At 37.9% G+C, this 15,635-nt stretch overlaps 1 protein-coding gene across 3 annotated transcripts in view; it reads left to right on the forward strand.

Moving 5' to 3' along the window:
- The window catches only part of ZFAND3 (zinc finger AN1-type containing 3), a 320,362-nt gene that overhangs the window by 82,510 nt on the left and 222,217 nt on the right, over positions 1 to 15,635 (forward strand). The gene's annotated exons all lie outside the window — the stretch shown is intronic.

Genomic DNA, 15,635 nt, shown 5'->3' on the forward strand with positions numbered 1-15,635 from the left:
GCAAGCTCAGTAGTTGTGTCGCGTGGGCTTAGTTGCCCTGCGGCATGTGGGATCTTAGTTCCCTGACCAGGGATGGAACCCCTGTCCCCTGCATTGCAAGGCAGTTTCTTTACCACTGGACCACCAGTGAAGTCTCAACTTTTTGAACATATAGAACACCATTGTAATAATTGTTTTAGTGTCCTTGGTTACTGATTCTATCATCTACATCAGTTCTGGGCTGATTTAGTTGTTCTTGTCACTCTGGGTCATATTTTTCTGCTTCTCTGCATGGTTGTTGTAATTTTTGATTGTATACCAGACATTGTGAATTTTACCTTGTGATAGCTATTTTTGTATTTTTGTAAATATTCTTGAGCTTTGTTTAGAATGCAGTTTAGTTCCTTGGAAAGAGGTTGATTATTTCATGTCTTTTAAGCTTTTTTAGGCTCTACCGGATTAGTGTTTAATCTAGGGTTCATTTACTCCACTACTGAGGCAAAAACCTTTCTGAGCACTCCACCCAGTGCCCTATGAATTGTGAGTTTCCATTTTCCATTATGACTGATGGGAACAGCCACTGTTCCAGGCCCTGTGTTCCAATAGCCTGTGAGGTATGGCAGTTGTTGTCCCTAGTCCCTTCTGGTGGTTCTTTTCTCTTCCTCTCATGTACACACTGATTAAATAACTCAAATGAGAATTCAGAGAAGACCCTACGTAGATCTCCAGAGTTGTGTGTGCAGCTCTCTTTTCCTGTAATTGCGCTGAAAACTCTAGCTGCCTTGGCCCTCTTAGACTCCCATGTCCTATGCTGTGGCCTCGATACATTTTCTGCTTTCAGTAAACTGAAGAAATTAGAAGCTCACTTTGTCTATTACTCTCTCTTCAGTGATCACTGACCTTCATTTTCTGATGTGCAGTATCTTCAGAACTTTTGTTTCTATATTTTGTTTATTTTTGTTGTTGTTTGAAATGGGAAGGTAAATGTCATTCTTGTTATTCTGTCTTGGTTGAAAGTGGGAGTCTTCATCTTTCATTTTTTTGTGTATGAAATTAAATGTATATAGCATACATACATAAAACTGTACACCACTGATGTGTACATCTCAGTGAACTATCACATATCGAGTTCTTGTGTAACCGCTGCCCAGAACACAAAATAGAACATTATCTGCATCCCAGAGGCTCACTTTGTATCCTCTCAAGTCTGACTGGTTCTCAAGTCTTTTGGTCAGTGTTGGGAGATGTATGCACATTGCTGGGTGTAGTTTTATTTCATTCATTTTCTTTACTATGTACTGTTCCATTCTAGGAGCATGCCAGTATATTTATCCATTCTGCTGTTGATAGACCTTGGGGTTGTTTACTATGAATATTCATGTACATATCCTACAGTGTACCTGAGCATGTGTTTCTGTTGGGTATATAACTAAGAGAGTTAAGACATAGGTTTCTATATTTGTCTATTTTAATTGGTGATGGCAAACTATTTTCCAAAATTGTACAAATGAGTTCTGGTTGTTTCACATTCTTGCCAACACTTGGTATTGTGGTTCTTTTTAATATTATCCATTCTCTTGATATTGTCATATTATCTTATTGTGGTTTTAACTTACAATTCTTTGATTACTACATTATTTTTCATATGTTTAAAATATTTTCTTGGTCCTTGCCCCTTTTTCTTTTATTCTTTTTTAAAAAAATATTCATTTATTTATTTGGCTGCATCAGGTCTCCGTTGTGGCATGCAGGATCTCTGTTGTGGCACGTGGGCTTCTCTCTAGTTGTGGTATGTCAGATCCAGAGCATGCGGGCTCAGTAGTTGTGGCACTTGGGGGGTGCTTGGGCCCTCTGGTTGTGGCTTTTGGGCTCCAGAGCATGGGCTCAGTAGTTGTGTTACTCTCTCTCTCTAGTTGTGGCATGTGGGCTCCAGAGTGTGGGCTCAGTAGTTGTGGCACGCAGGCTCTTTAGTTGTGGTGCATGGGCTCTCTAGTTGTGGTGCATGGGCTCTAGAGCACGCGGGCTTAGTTGCCCCATGGCATGTGAGATCTTAGTTCCACATCCAGGGATCGAACCCGCATCCCCTGCATTGGAAGGCAGATTCTTAACCACTAGACAACCAGGGAAGTCCTGCCCCTTTTTCTTTTGATTTGGCTTTTTCTCATTGATTTGTAGGAGTTCTTATACATTCTGGGTGTGAGCACTAAGTTAGTGTGTGCTACAGATAGTTTTTCTTAATTTCTAGTTTAGTTTTTTATTTTGTTGTCTTTAAATGAAGAGATGTTCTTAATTTGAATGTATTCCCGTGGAGTAATTCTTTATGGTTAGTGTTTTATGTGTTCTAAGAAATCTTTATTTAGGGTACATGAAAACATTTTACTTACATTATCATTTAGGAACTATACTGTTTTGCCTTTTATAGTTAGAGTTGTAATCCACCTGGAATTTCTATGTATGAAGTGAGGTAGGCATATCAAGAACCTGCCAAACCGTCTTCCATAGTGACTGTGCCATTTTGCATTTTCACCAATATGTGAGAGTTCCTGATGCTCCAAACTCTTGTCAGCATTTGGTGTTGTCAGTGTTTTCGATTTTAGCATTCTGTTGGATGTGTAATGGCATCTCATTGTCACTTTAATTGCATTTCCCTAATTACATATGATGTCCTTTGTATATTTTGGATAGCAGTTCTTTATCAGATATATCTTTTGCAAATATTTTCTATCAGTCTGTGGATTGTCTTCTCATTCTGTATATTTTTGCATTTTAATATGGGAAAATGCAAACAAAATTAGAATAGTATTATAAATCACCCTTGTATGCATGATGTAGCTGCAGCAGTTATCAACTTGAGTTCTGTTTTATTTAATGTATATCCCTTCAGTTATTTTGCAGCAAATTCTAGCCATCATATCATTTCACCTAAAAGTAATTTAGAATGTATTTAAATACTCAGGACAGTTTTTTTCTCTTCACAGAGCATTAATACCATTATTATATAAAATAATTACCTTAATATAATGCCTTATGATAGTGCCTTAATATCACCAAATATATTTGATGCTGTTATATAGAAATACAGTGTGGTCTTGCATATCGACTTTGTATCAAGCAGCCTTTCTCAACTCACTTACTCTAATTTATAGGGATTTTGGATTATTTTCAGTCTTTGTTAGGAATTATGCTGCTATGAGTGTTGCTTTACATATCTCTTGGTAGAAATACAGCTTAATTTCTCTTGGGTATATACACAGGAGGGAGTTGGTGAGTCATAGGTTATGTATCCCTAGCTTTTACCATGGTGGCCATACACCATGGAACAGTGTATCAGCAACAGTGTATTAGAATTCCATGTTTCATACCTTTGCCAACATTTGGGTATTTTCATTCATTCATTCATTCATTTATGGCTGCATTGGGTCTTTGTCGCTGCGCGTGGGCTTTCTCTAGTTGCGGCGAGCGGGGGCTACTCTTCATTGCAGTGCGTGGGCTTCTCATCGTGGTGCCTTCTCGTTGTGGAGCACAGGCTCTAGGCATGCAGGCTTCAGTAGTTGCAGCACTCGGACTCAGTAGTTGTGGCACACAGGCTTAGTTGCTCCGCGGCATGTGGGATCTTCCTGGACCAGGGATCGAACCTCTGTCCCCTGCATTGACAGGTGGATTCTTAACCACTGAGCCACCAGGGAAGTCCCAGTCTTCTTAATTTTAGTCTCTCTATGGGTATATTGGCATTATATTGTGATTTTAATTTGCATTCTCTGATGGTTGTGATGATGTTGAGAAGTTTTCCATTTGCTTATTGACTACATAGGTATCCACATTTTTAAATGCCTGTTTAAGTTTTTGTCCAGTTTAAATTGGCATGTCACTCATTGTCTAATTGATTTATAGTTTTTTATATTTTATACACATGCACACACACACTAACACACGTCATAAAATATGGATGTTATAGCTATCTTTTCCCAATCTTTGGTTTACTTTTTTATTCCCCTTAGTGTTATCTTTCAGTGAACAGAAGTTCTTCATTTTAATGAAGTACAATTTATTGAAAAGATCATTTCCCCCAATGATTTGCTGTGGTGTCTTTTGTATTAAATCAGGTGACCAAATATGTGTGGGTCTGCTTCTGGGTTCTTTATTCTGTTTCATTGCTGTGTTTGTCTATACCAATGACGCACTGTCTTTGTTGCTGTAACTTTTGGGTAAGTCTTGATATTTAGTAGTGTAGGTCCTCTAGCTTTGTTGTTAAGATTGTCTTAGCTACTCTGCATTCTTTGCAATTCCACATACATTTTAGAATCAGCCTGTCAATTTCAATTAAATAGAAGCTGCTGGGATTTTTACTGAAATTCTATTGGATCTATAGATCAATTTGGGGAGAACTGTCACTTCATCACATTGAGTCTTCCAACTGTGAGCATTGTGTATGTACCTCCATTTACGTAAGTCTTCTTTAATTTCTCTCAGTAGTGTTTGTTTTTATAAATTTATTTGTTTATTTTTGGCTGTGTTGGGTCTTTGTTGCTGCGCATAGGCTTTCTCTAGTTGCGGTAAGCGGGGCTACTCTTCGTTGGTGGTGCGCAGGGTTCTCATTGTGCTGGCTTCTCTTGTTGCAGAGCATGGGCTCTAGGCGCGTGGGCTTCAGTAGTTGTGGCATGTGGGCTCAGTAGTTGTGGGTCATGGGCTCTGGAGTGCAGGCTCAGTTGTTGTGGTGCACGGGCTTAGTTGCTTCGTGGCATGTGGGATCTTCCCAGACCAGGGCTTGAACCTGTGTCCCCTGCATTGGCCAGTGGATTCTTAACCACTGTGCCACCAGGGAAGTCCCTCAGTAGTGTTTTGAAATTTTCAGTAAGTGACCTTGTACACCTTTTAGATTTACTTTTTGGTGTTTGATTTTTTTTAATGCTATGGTAAATACTACTGGTCTTAAATTTACTATTGTTGTTGCTTCAAATGTAGAAATAAAATATTTGTATGTTGACCTTATAGTTAGAGACCTTGCCACGTTCCCTTGCTAATTTTAATGTTTACGGATTCCTTTGCACATTTTTATCAATATATATCCAGTCATGTCATGTATAAATACTGATAGGGTTACTTCTTTATTTCTAATCTTTGTGGTTTTGGTTTTACGTTTCTTGCTTAATTTCATTGGCAGAGATCTCTGGTATAATGTTGAGTAGATGTCATGTTAGTGTATTCCTTGCCTTTTTCCTGATTCGGGGGTGGTGAGAAAGTGTACAGTATTTCACCATTAAGTGTGATGTTAGCTTGCTATTGTCATTATTTTAAATTAGCTATTCTGATGGTTAGAATGATATGTCATTGTGCTACTATTTGTTTTTTTTTAAATTAATTTTATTTTATTATTATTATTTTTTTGGCTGAGTTGGGTCTTCATTGCTGCACGCAGGCTTTCTCTAGTTGTGGCGAGTGGGGGCTACTCTTTGTTGTGGTGCGCGGGCTTCTCATTGCTGTGGCTTCTCTTGTTGCGGAGCACGGGCTCTAGGCGCGTGGGCTTCAGTAGTTGTGGCACGAGGGCCCAGTAGTTGTGGCTCACGGGCTCTAGGGCACAGACTCAGTAGTTGTGGCACACGGGCTGAGTGGCTCCACAGCATGTGGGATCTTCCAGGACCAGGGCTCGAACTCGTGTCCTCTGCATTGGCAGGCGGATTCTTAACCACTGCGCCACCAGGGAAGTCCCTACTATTTGTTTCTATGTTGTGATTTTTCTGAGGTGGCTCGTTTACCTTCATGATCCGAAAGTATTGTTCATCTGTCCAATTGAGATGTGTATTTGGATTTACATAATTTAAAGTATGTAAATTAATACTGGAAATAAACATTACTCAAATAAGATTGATCTGATTTTTAACCCTATGCCTAATAGACATAGAGGTGCCCATTATCTTTGCATATTTTAAGTAAAATTTCTTTACAATTTTATTCTGTAACTTCCCCCTCTGTTTTGAAAAAAATAATATTCACACAGTAAAAATTCAAACAGTTCCAAATGATTTACAATGAAAAGTGAATCTTTTTACCCCAGTTCACAGTTTCTTTATCCTACGGCAACCTCTTACCAGCTTGTTTTTGGTGGTGGTGGGGTATCTTTACATACTTCATTGTCCTTAACAGTTATACATTTAAATAATACATATTGGTATGTACTGCACATATTGTTCACCTTCTTGTGATATATCTTATAGATTGTTCCATATCACTGTGTGTAGAATTATATCATTCTTTTGGATAGCTTGATATTATTCTCAGTAGTTACAGTATACTTTAATTAGTCTCTTGATAGACATGCAGGTTTTTGCCAATCTTGTTTTAACTCTTATTTAATCATTTAACTGTTTGAAATAATGCTGCAGGAAACCTTATAATACATGTCTTTCTGCAAATGTGTGATGATTTCTTCCCATACTTATTCTTAATATTTTTATTTATAATGTATTTATACTTTGTTCTGAATAAATTGCATCGCAAACTATGTTAGTGATTTTTTTTTTTTTTTTTGTGGTACGCGGGCCTGTCACTGTTGTGGCCTCTCCCGTTGCAGAGCACAGGCTCCGGACGCGCAGGCCCAGCAGCCATGGCTCACGGGCCCAGCCGCTCCGCGGCATGTGAGATCCTCCCAGACCGGGGCACGAACCCGTGTCCCCTGCATCGGCAGGCGGACTCTCAACCACTGTGCCACCAGGGAAGCCCTATGTCAGTGCTTTTGAGATGCAAATTACCATTTAAAATTTTACTCCGTTACATAGACTTTTAGAAGGCATCTATTTTCAAGAAAATCTCAGGGGAAAGTAATCTTACAAGTAAGAGTTTAAGTAAAAAACCTTTTATGTAGAAAGTCAATGTAAAATTCATAATCTCAAATAATAGGCAATATTGAATGTTTGCAGTTTTAGTCTTAAACTGATTTAGCTCCCTAAGCAGAGTATATATACTATTTCTGTAGTTTTTCTTTCCTTTTGGGGAAAGCATTAGTATTTTGTAGAGAATAGATAACCTGCTTGTTACTAGTGTTTGTAATAATAGGATTGTTAACTCATTGAGCAAACTTGTTCCATGCAGTGTTCCATGCTCTGGGAATGTAGCAGTGAAGAGAGTTCTACATGGAGCTTTTATTCTCGATGCAGGTGGTGGTGAGACAAGAATAAAGTAATCAAACATGTAGTAGTAAATAATGAATATATAATGATAAGCCCATTGGTGATCAGTGCTAGAGAGAAAAATGAAGCATGCAGGAAGACTAGGGAGTCCTGAGGTTTGGAGCATAGTGGATATTTTAAAATAGGATGTGCCTCAGAGAAGGATCTACAAGAAACTGGTAATAGTGGTTGCTTCTAATAGGGGGACTGGGTGTCTGGCAGACAGGGATGGAGATGAGACATACCTTCATTAATACTCTTTATTAGTGCCTTTTGAATTTTCCGTTATGTGATACATTCATAAGAATAAATTTTTTTTAAAGAGGCTACTGTGATGTTAGAGATGAGGGAGCAGAGAGCTGCCCTGCTTTGCTCAGTCCATTGGTACTTTCACTGTGGCCCAGGCCTTTTTAGTCAGAAGTGGTTCTTTAATTGTATTTTCCTATTAATAGTGTATTTTTGTTGTTGTTGTTAAAATGTTTTTAAAAAATTTATTTTTGGCTGTGTTGGGTTTTCATTGCTGCGCACAGGCTTTTTCTAGTTGTGGTGAGTGGGGGCTACTCTTCGTTGCAGTGCGCGGGCTTCTCATTGCGGTGACTTCTTGTTGCAGAGTATGAGCTCTAGGGTGCGTGGGCTCAGTAGTTGTGGCACGTGGGCTTCAGTAGTTGTGGCTCACGGGCTCTAGAGCATAGGCTCGGTAGTTGTGGCGCACAGGCTTAGTTGCTCCGCGGCATGTTGGATCTTCCCAGACCAGGGCATGAACCAGTGTCCCCTGCCTTGGCAGGCAGATTCTTCACCACTGCACCGCCAGGGAAGTCCCTACTAATAGCATATTGAGGAATAGGACTTCCTAAGAAAGTAAGGGAGTTTTGAGTGGCAAAATGGGTAGAAGATGAAAAGCTATTATCAAATCTGATTTATTTTACATCATTAACAAGGCTGTGTTTGTCTTTCTAACATGGAAATGAAAACGTTGATAACTAACGTCTGGTGTGCTTCAGTTAAGTTTTTTAGAGAACTTTCAATCATTGGCATGAAAGCATTGAAGCTAAGTAGAGGTGTGATGGCCAACCCCATATGCTAGGTTGCTGCCTCTTCATTGCTGCATCTGAACTGCCATTGCAGGCTGAGTTGGGTATCTTTTACAAAAGCCAAAAGGACACACAGGTCCTTGGGTTAACTACTGGACAGACCTACTAGCTCTAGGGCATTTAACAAAATTGCAAAAGATAAAAGTAACTTTATTTTTTTACCTAGATCTCTGATTCTATACATCAAAGCAATTAACTTGTAACACTGATGCTTTTGAGGGTTAATCTTGAGTATTTTGTTGTTTTGTCCTTATTAAATGTAACTTTTTTTTTTGCCTTACGTGGGCCTCTCACTGCTGTGGCCTCTCCTGTTGCGGAGCACAGGCTCCGGATGCGCAGGCCCAGCGGCCATGGCTCACGGGCCCAGCCGCTCCGCGGCATGTGGGATCCTCCCAGACCGGGGCACGAACCTGCCTCCCCTGCATTGGCAGGCGGACTCTCAACCACTGCGCCACCAGGGAAGCCCAAATGTAACTTTTTTTGACTTTAGCTTTTATACTTGTAAATTTGGCAAGTATGGTTATTAATACCTGATGAAGGTAAAGGTAGAATCAATTTGGAATCTGAATAGAAGTTGTGTTATAAAAAGAATATAACAACATCCATAAAAATAATAAAGCAAAATCTTGTCTTTTAATGTTTGTTAAATCCTTCTAGTCCTTGTCTGGTGCATTCGTTTTCGTATTTCCAATAGCTATAATCATGAATTGGATCCCATTTACTTAACATTTTACAAACATTATTTTGTGTTGTTACTTTGTCTGGACGTGGTTTCATAGATGGTTTTAATATAAATAATTTCTGAGATTATATAGCTAGTTGTCTTCAGAGTAATGTAAAGTTAGAAAATTGGCAAAATATATTAACCTGTATCAGTAGTAATTTGGAATAAATATACTTCTCTAAAAAGCGTTCATTTTTAAAAGATTGCTTTGATCACTAATCTCCAGTTTTAGAGAGTCTTTATTTGTATATAATCAGAATTTTTAAGCTTGGAAAACCATTCTTATGTTATAACTCCTTTATTTATTGAGTAGAGCTGTATCAGAATTATAATTAGCTGTATAGTTGAAAAACCTTGTAATTTAAAGTGTAAATATTTAAGCTTTCAAGTTAGATTCAATAACAAGAAACCAAAATACTATAATAGTTGATTTCTTCTTTGTTTGAAGCATGAAATATTCCGGCAGGCTTTCAGGCTAATAGAACAGTTTCCGGAGATTGGATAAAACTGTTAGTTTATCACTAATACACCAATATTCTAGATTACCACAGTTGTTTTCTGTGAACTTTGTCATTCAGGGACAGATCATCATCTTCTGAATTTTCTAAATTGCCTTCAGGCTTCTATCTACTATATAACATTTCTTGCTACCTAGCTGTTACTTACAGAACTTACTCCCTTTAACTTGTAGGATAAGAGGGAGTTGAGGGTAGGTAAAATTCGTATTAGGTCAGTAGTAGCTATTCTTCTTGAGTGGGAAGGATAAAAGAAAGCTTAACAATTGATGAGGATTTAAAATTACCATTGATTTTAATGTAAATGACAGCATAGTCTGATAGCATGAATAATTTAATATAACTAGGTAGAACTGATAAAGTTTTTAAACTTACAGTTTGTTCATCAAAAATATGCTTTTTAAAAATTGTTTTCCATGAATAAATTGGAATTTGTGCTGTGAACCTTGGTAGCTGCTATTACCAAACCAGTAGTCCCTTTGTGAGGTATAAGATTTTTGTTCTGTGGTTAGTCCCAAAGGGCTATATGAGGAAATTCTGAAATAAAGGGCCAGATTAACTTAAAAACAAAACAAAACAAAACCAAAAACAAACTACTTGGTCTACTTGGAAGGGAATAAACAACTATGGGCTACAGTTTTTGCTTTTCTGCAATGCTAAATTTCAGCTCAGAGGAAATTCTTCATCAGAGCAATAAACCTTTGAAAATTGCTTTATAATGGAAACGCTGACAGACCATTAACTTTAGTGGTGCAGATGCACTGCTCTCACATACATAAGGTTGTCCCAAGTTGCTAAGTACAGTAAACCATGTTGGGCAGTGTACATCCCGTGGAAGCCTGTATGGGTGTATACAGTTTGTCGTGTTATGCTACCTAATAATGGAGAAGCTCAAACATATCACCTTTGACATGCAGGAGAAGTATCATTTTAGAAGGAAAGAGTGGTTTAGGCTCTGCTGATGCTGATAGCTCATTTTATATTTGCCACACTGGAAAAGGCCCAGGGTAAATTTAACATGATGCATTTAATCACCATTCCAATTACAGTGCCACTGAAGCACACCAGTGTTTTCTTACTACCAATTCATTGGAACTTCTAGGTCATAAAGTATCATTATTAGGCATATTGGAAAGTCTCAGCCCAATGGAAATGTGGATTCTGGGATTTTTCCAGTTGCTTTGAAATAGTAACGGAGGCTGCTTGGATGTACATTTTCCCCACGTAAAATGAAAATTGGAATTTAAAGGGATTGATATGACAAAGTGAGAATCCTATAATGCCCCAGGGAAGGATGAAGCAGAAAGTTCACATCTAAGAGTAAAATAAGGAAAATGATGAAGACAGTTGGGTACTTCCATAGCAGCCTGCTTAACGACTGATATCCCTGCTAATAATAAGTGTTGTGAGAATTTGTCTTGTTTTTGGCGATATTCACAGCACCTAGCACAGTACTTGGCACATAATATGGGTGTCAGTAAATATTTATTGGATTTATTTGTATCTGTTTATTTGAAAGCTGTTTGGAGCTAGATTGTCAGGCACCTTGCTAAATGTTGTGAAGGTTACTAATATAATGTGTGTGTACATTTGTGTACATATACATAATATACATACTACATAGACATGTGCAGCTCGAATTAATCCGTAAAAGATTTCTTAAAGGCATTTTAGGTACAATTTGATATGCTGAGTGAGTATCATGAATTTATGCAAAGATTCAAGTGTATTTGGGCAGAATCATGTCATCTGAAATGTAAGTATACTATAGTAAAGAGATCTGACATCATAACTAGATTATAAATAAGTCTGGTGCCCCTGTATTCTAAAATCAGTGCTAATTGGACCAGGCTTATTTGCTCTGTTCTGTTTGATTAAAAAAGAATTTTTCCCCCCACTTGTCTGTGGCAGTTCTCAAACTTGGCCGCCCACCTGTATGGGCTTTTAAAAAAAGATAAGGATTGTAAGGTATTAGCCCAGAGATTTTGGTCCACTAGGTCTGAGGCGGAGACTGGGAATATATACTGTAAAGAAATTTCCTTTCCTTGGGTGCTTACGTACAGCTAGTCTTCCCACACCGCTTCATTATGTACTTCAAAATGAGTGGTGACAATTACCTTGGACCTTTTGGGTTCTCTGGAAACAATAACCAGCACAGTAATTAATGTCTTGGTCTTAATGCTGGTGGAAGAAAAGAAATGCTAGCATATGTCATATTGAAGGTCGTTTAGGATCAGTGTTGACTTTCTGTCCGTATATTTTACCAGAAAGCTATCATCAGGACAGTTTGGGGAAGGATATGATTTTCTTTTTTTCCTGTGGCATATTCATAGAGTTGTAATACTAGAAGGTGCCTTAGAAATCATTTAGTTTATTCTCTTTCTTTTATCTTTGAGTTAACCTTAAAAATGGTAGGGTTTGAATCCCAGCTTTGTCTGTTATCTCATTTTCTGAGCCTTCATTTCTTATACTTAAAATGGGGGTAATAATACTTAACCTAGCTTATAGGTTTTTTAGGATTAAAGTGCACAAAAAATGCCTACTAGCATGTGTCTTGCATGTAGTAAGTGATCAACAAATGTTAGATTTTATGGCGTACCTGTTATATGATCTATGGCATACGGAAAAGCCAAAAGAAGTAGAAAAATACAGAAAAGCTAAAAGAAGTAGTTGAAATTCAAGTTAAATATGCTGTATACTCATAAACAGAGTTTTTAAAAAATGTGGTTAAAATACATATAACACAAACTTCATCTTTTTAACCATTTCAAAGTGCACAATTTAGTGGCATTTAGTACATTCACAGCATTGAACCATCATTACTCTCTATTTCCAGGACATTTTCATCACTCCAAAAGGAAACCTGTACCCAGTACCCATTAAGCAGTCACTCCCTATTTCCCCCTCTTTCCAGCCCTTGCAACCACTAATCTGTTTTCTGTCTCTGTGGATTTGCCTATTTTATATAACTTCATATGAATGGAACCGTACAGTTTGTGTCCCTTTGTGTCTACTTCTTTCACTTTGTGTGTTTTTAAGGTTCATCTGTGTTCTAGCATGTATCTGCATTTCACTTCTTTTTATGGCTGAATAATAAGTCATTGTGTGGTTATATACCATAATTTGTTTATCCATTCATCAGTTGATGGACATTTGAGTTCTGAACTTTTTGGTGATTGTGAATAATGCTGCCACAAACATACATGTGCAAGTTTTTGTTTGAACACTTGTTTGTAGTTCTTTTTGGTAAATGCCTATGAATAGAATTTCTGGTTCATGTGATAATTCTATATTTATCTTAATTGAGGAACTGCCAAACTGTTTTCCACAGTGGCTGTACCATCTTACATCCTGCCAGCAAGGCATGAGGGTGAAGGTTCCAATTTCTTCACATCCTGGACAAAACTTTAAAAAAATTATAGCCATCCTGTTAGGTGTGAAGTGTATCCCATGATGTATTTTTGTTAGATTTTTTAAAAAATTAGTTTTAAGTGTATACCATAATGTATACATAATGTATACAGTGCAAAATGATCATCACAAGTCTAGTTAACATCTGTCACCTTACATAGTTACCAAAAAGAATTTTTTTTTCTTGTCACGAGAACTTTTAAGATCTACTCACTTGGCAACTTTCAAATATGCAATATATTATTATTAACTATAGTTGCCATGCTGTTCATTACATCCTCTTGACTTATTTATAACTGGAAGTTTGTACCTTTTGCCCCTTTCACTCATTTGTCTAACTTCTACCCTCTCACTTCTGGCAACCACCATTCTGTTCTGTATATGAGCTCAGTTTTTGTTTTTTTAAATTCCACATGTAAGTGAAATCATATGGTATTTATCTTTTTCTCTCTGACTTAACTTCACGAGTATGCCTTAAAGGTCCATCCATGTTGCAAATGGCACGATTTCATTCTTTTTTATGGCTGAATAATATATTCCATTGTATATTCTTTTTTTATTCATTCATCCATTGATGTACACTTAAGTTGTTTCCATATCTTGGCTATTATAAATAGCTGCAGTGAACATGGGGGTACATATATCTTTCTGAGTTAGCTTTTCTGTTTTCTTCAGATAAATACTTCAGAAATGAAATTGCTGGATCCTATGGTAGATCAATCTTTAATTTTATGAGGAATCTCCATACTGTTTTACATAGTGGCTGCACCAATTTATATTCCCACCAACAGTGTAAAAGGGTTCCTGTTTCTCCACATTCCCACAAACACTTGTTATTTGTTGTCTCTGTGATAATAACCATTCTAACAAGTATAAGGTAGCAACTCATTGTGGTTTGGATTTACATTTCCTTGCTGATTAGCTATGTGGAGCATTTTTTCATGTACCTGTTTCCATCTGTATGTCTTCCTTGGATAAATGTCTGTTCAGATCTTTTGCCCATTTAAAAATCAGATTAAAAAAATATGAGCTATATGAGCTGTTTATATATCCCACTTGTTTATTTTTGCTTTTGTTGCGTTTGATGTCAGACTCCAAAAAATTATTGCTAAGACCTATGTCAAGGAGCTTACCACCTATGTTTTCTTCTAGGAATTTCATGGTTTCAGAATTTCCATGCAAGTCTTTAGTGATATATCCACTTTGCCCACTTGGTTGAGAATTTTTATCATAAATGGATGCTGAATTTTGTCAAATGCTTTTTCTGCATCTACTGAGATGATCATATGATTTTTATCCTTCAGTTTTTAAATATGGTGTATCACATTGATGTGCACATGTTGAACCATCCTTGCATCCCAGAATAAATCCCACTTGATCATCATGTATGATCCTTTTAATGTATTGTTGAATTTGGTTTGCTCGTATTTTGTTGACAATTTTTGCATCTACGTTCATCAGGAACATTGGCGTGTAATTTTTTAAAAAAATAAATTTATTTATTTGTGTTTATTTTTGGCTGTGTTGGGTTTTTGTTGCTGTGCGTGGGCTTTCTCTAGTTGCGGCGAGCGGAGGCTACTCTTCATTGCGTGCATGGGCTTCTCATTGCGGTGGCTTCTCTTGTTGTGGAGCATGGGCTCTAGGTGCACGGGCTTCAGTAGTTGTGGCATGCGGGCTCTAGAGCACAGGCTCAATAGTTGTGGCACACGGGCTTAGCTGCTCAGTGGCATGTGGGATCTTCCTGGGCCAGGGATCGAACCTGTGTCCCCTGCATTGGCAGGCGGATTCTTAACCACTGTGCCAACAGGGAAGCCCTGTAATTTTATTTATTGTGGTGTCCTTGTCTGCTTTTGGTATTAGGGTAATGCTGGCCTTGTAAAATGAGTTAGGAAGCGTTTCCTTTTCTTAATATTTTTTGGTAAGTGTGAGAAGGATTGGTATTTGGTAGAATTCACCAGTGAAGCTATCTAGTCCTGGACTTTTGTTTCTTGGGAGGTTTTTGATCACTGATTCAGTTTCATACCTAGTAATTAGTGTGTTCATATTTTCTTTTTCTTCATGATTTAGTCTTGATAGGTTGTATTTTTCTAGGAATTTATCCATTTGTTCTAGGTCGTCAAATTTGTTGGCATCATTATGGTTTTGATTTGCATTTTGCTGACAACTAAATGACATTAGGCATCTTTTTGATGTGATTGTTGGTCATTTGTATATCTTCTTTAGAGAAATGTCTCTTTAAGTCCTTTGCCCTGGGACTTCCTTGGTGGTCCAGTGGTTAAGAATCTGCCTTCCAGTGCAGGGGATGTGGGTTCAATCCTTGGTTGGGGAACTAGGATCCTACTTGCTGCGGGGCAACAAAGCCCGCACACCCCAACTACTGAACCTGCGTGCTGCAATGAAAGATCTTGCGTGCTGCAACTAAGACCCGACACAGCCAAAAAAAAAAAAATATATATATATATAAAGTCCTTTGTGCCACCCCCCCACCCCCCACGCCTTTTTCCCCCACTGGCTGCGCTGCAGGGCTGCAGGATCCTAGTTTCCCGACCAGGAACCTGGGCCCTTGGCAGTGAAAGTGCAGGGTCCCAACCACTGGACCACCAGGGAATTCCCTCCTTTGCCCATTTTTAAATTGGGTTATTTGTCTTTGTGTTGTTGAAAGCAGAGTCTTTTGATTATAAAATTAATTTATATACTATCATTTGGATAGAGACCTTATTTGGAAATATAACAATAAGGGGTTGACATTCTT

The sequence above is a fragment of the Orcinus orca genome, chromosome 10 (assembly GCF_937001465.1).
Source record: "Orcinus orca chromosome 10, mOrcOrc1.1, whole genome shotgun sequence".
NCBI classification, from domain to species: Eukaryota; Metazoa; Chordata; class Mammalia; order Artiodactyla; family Delphinidae; genus Orcinus; species Orcinus orca.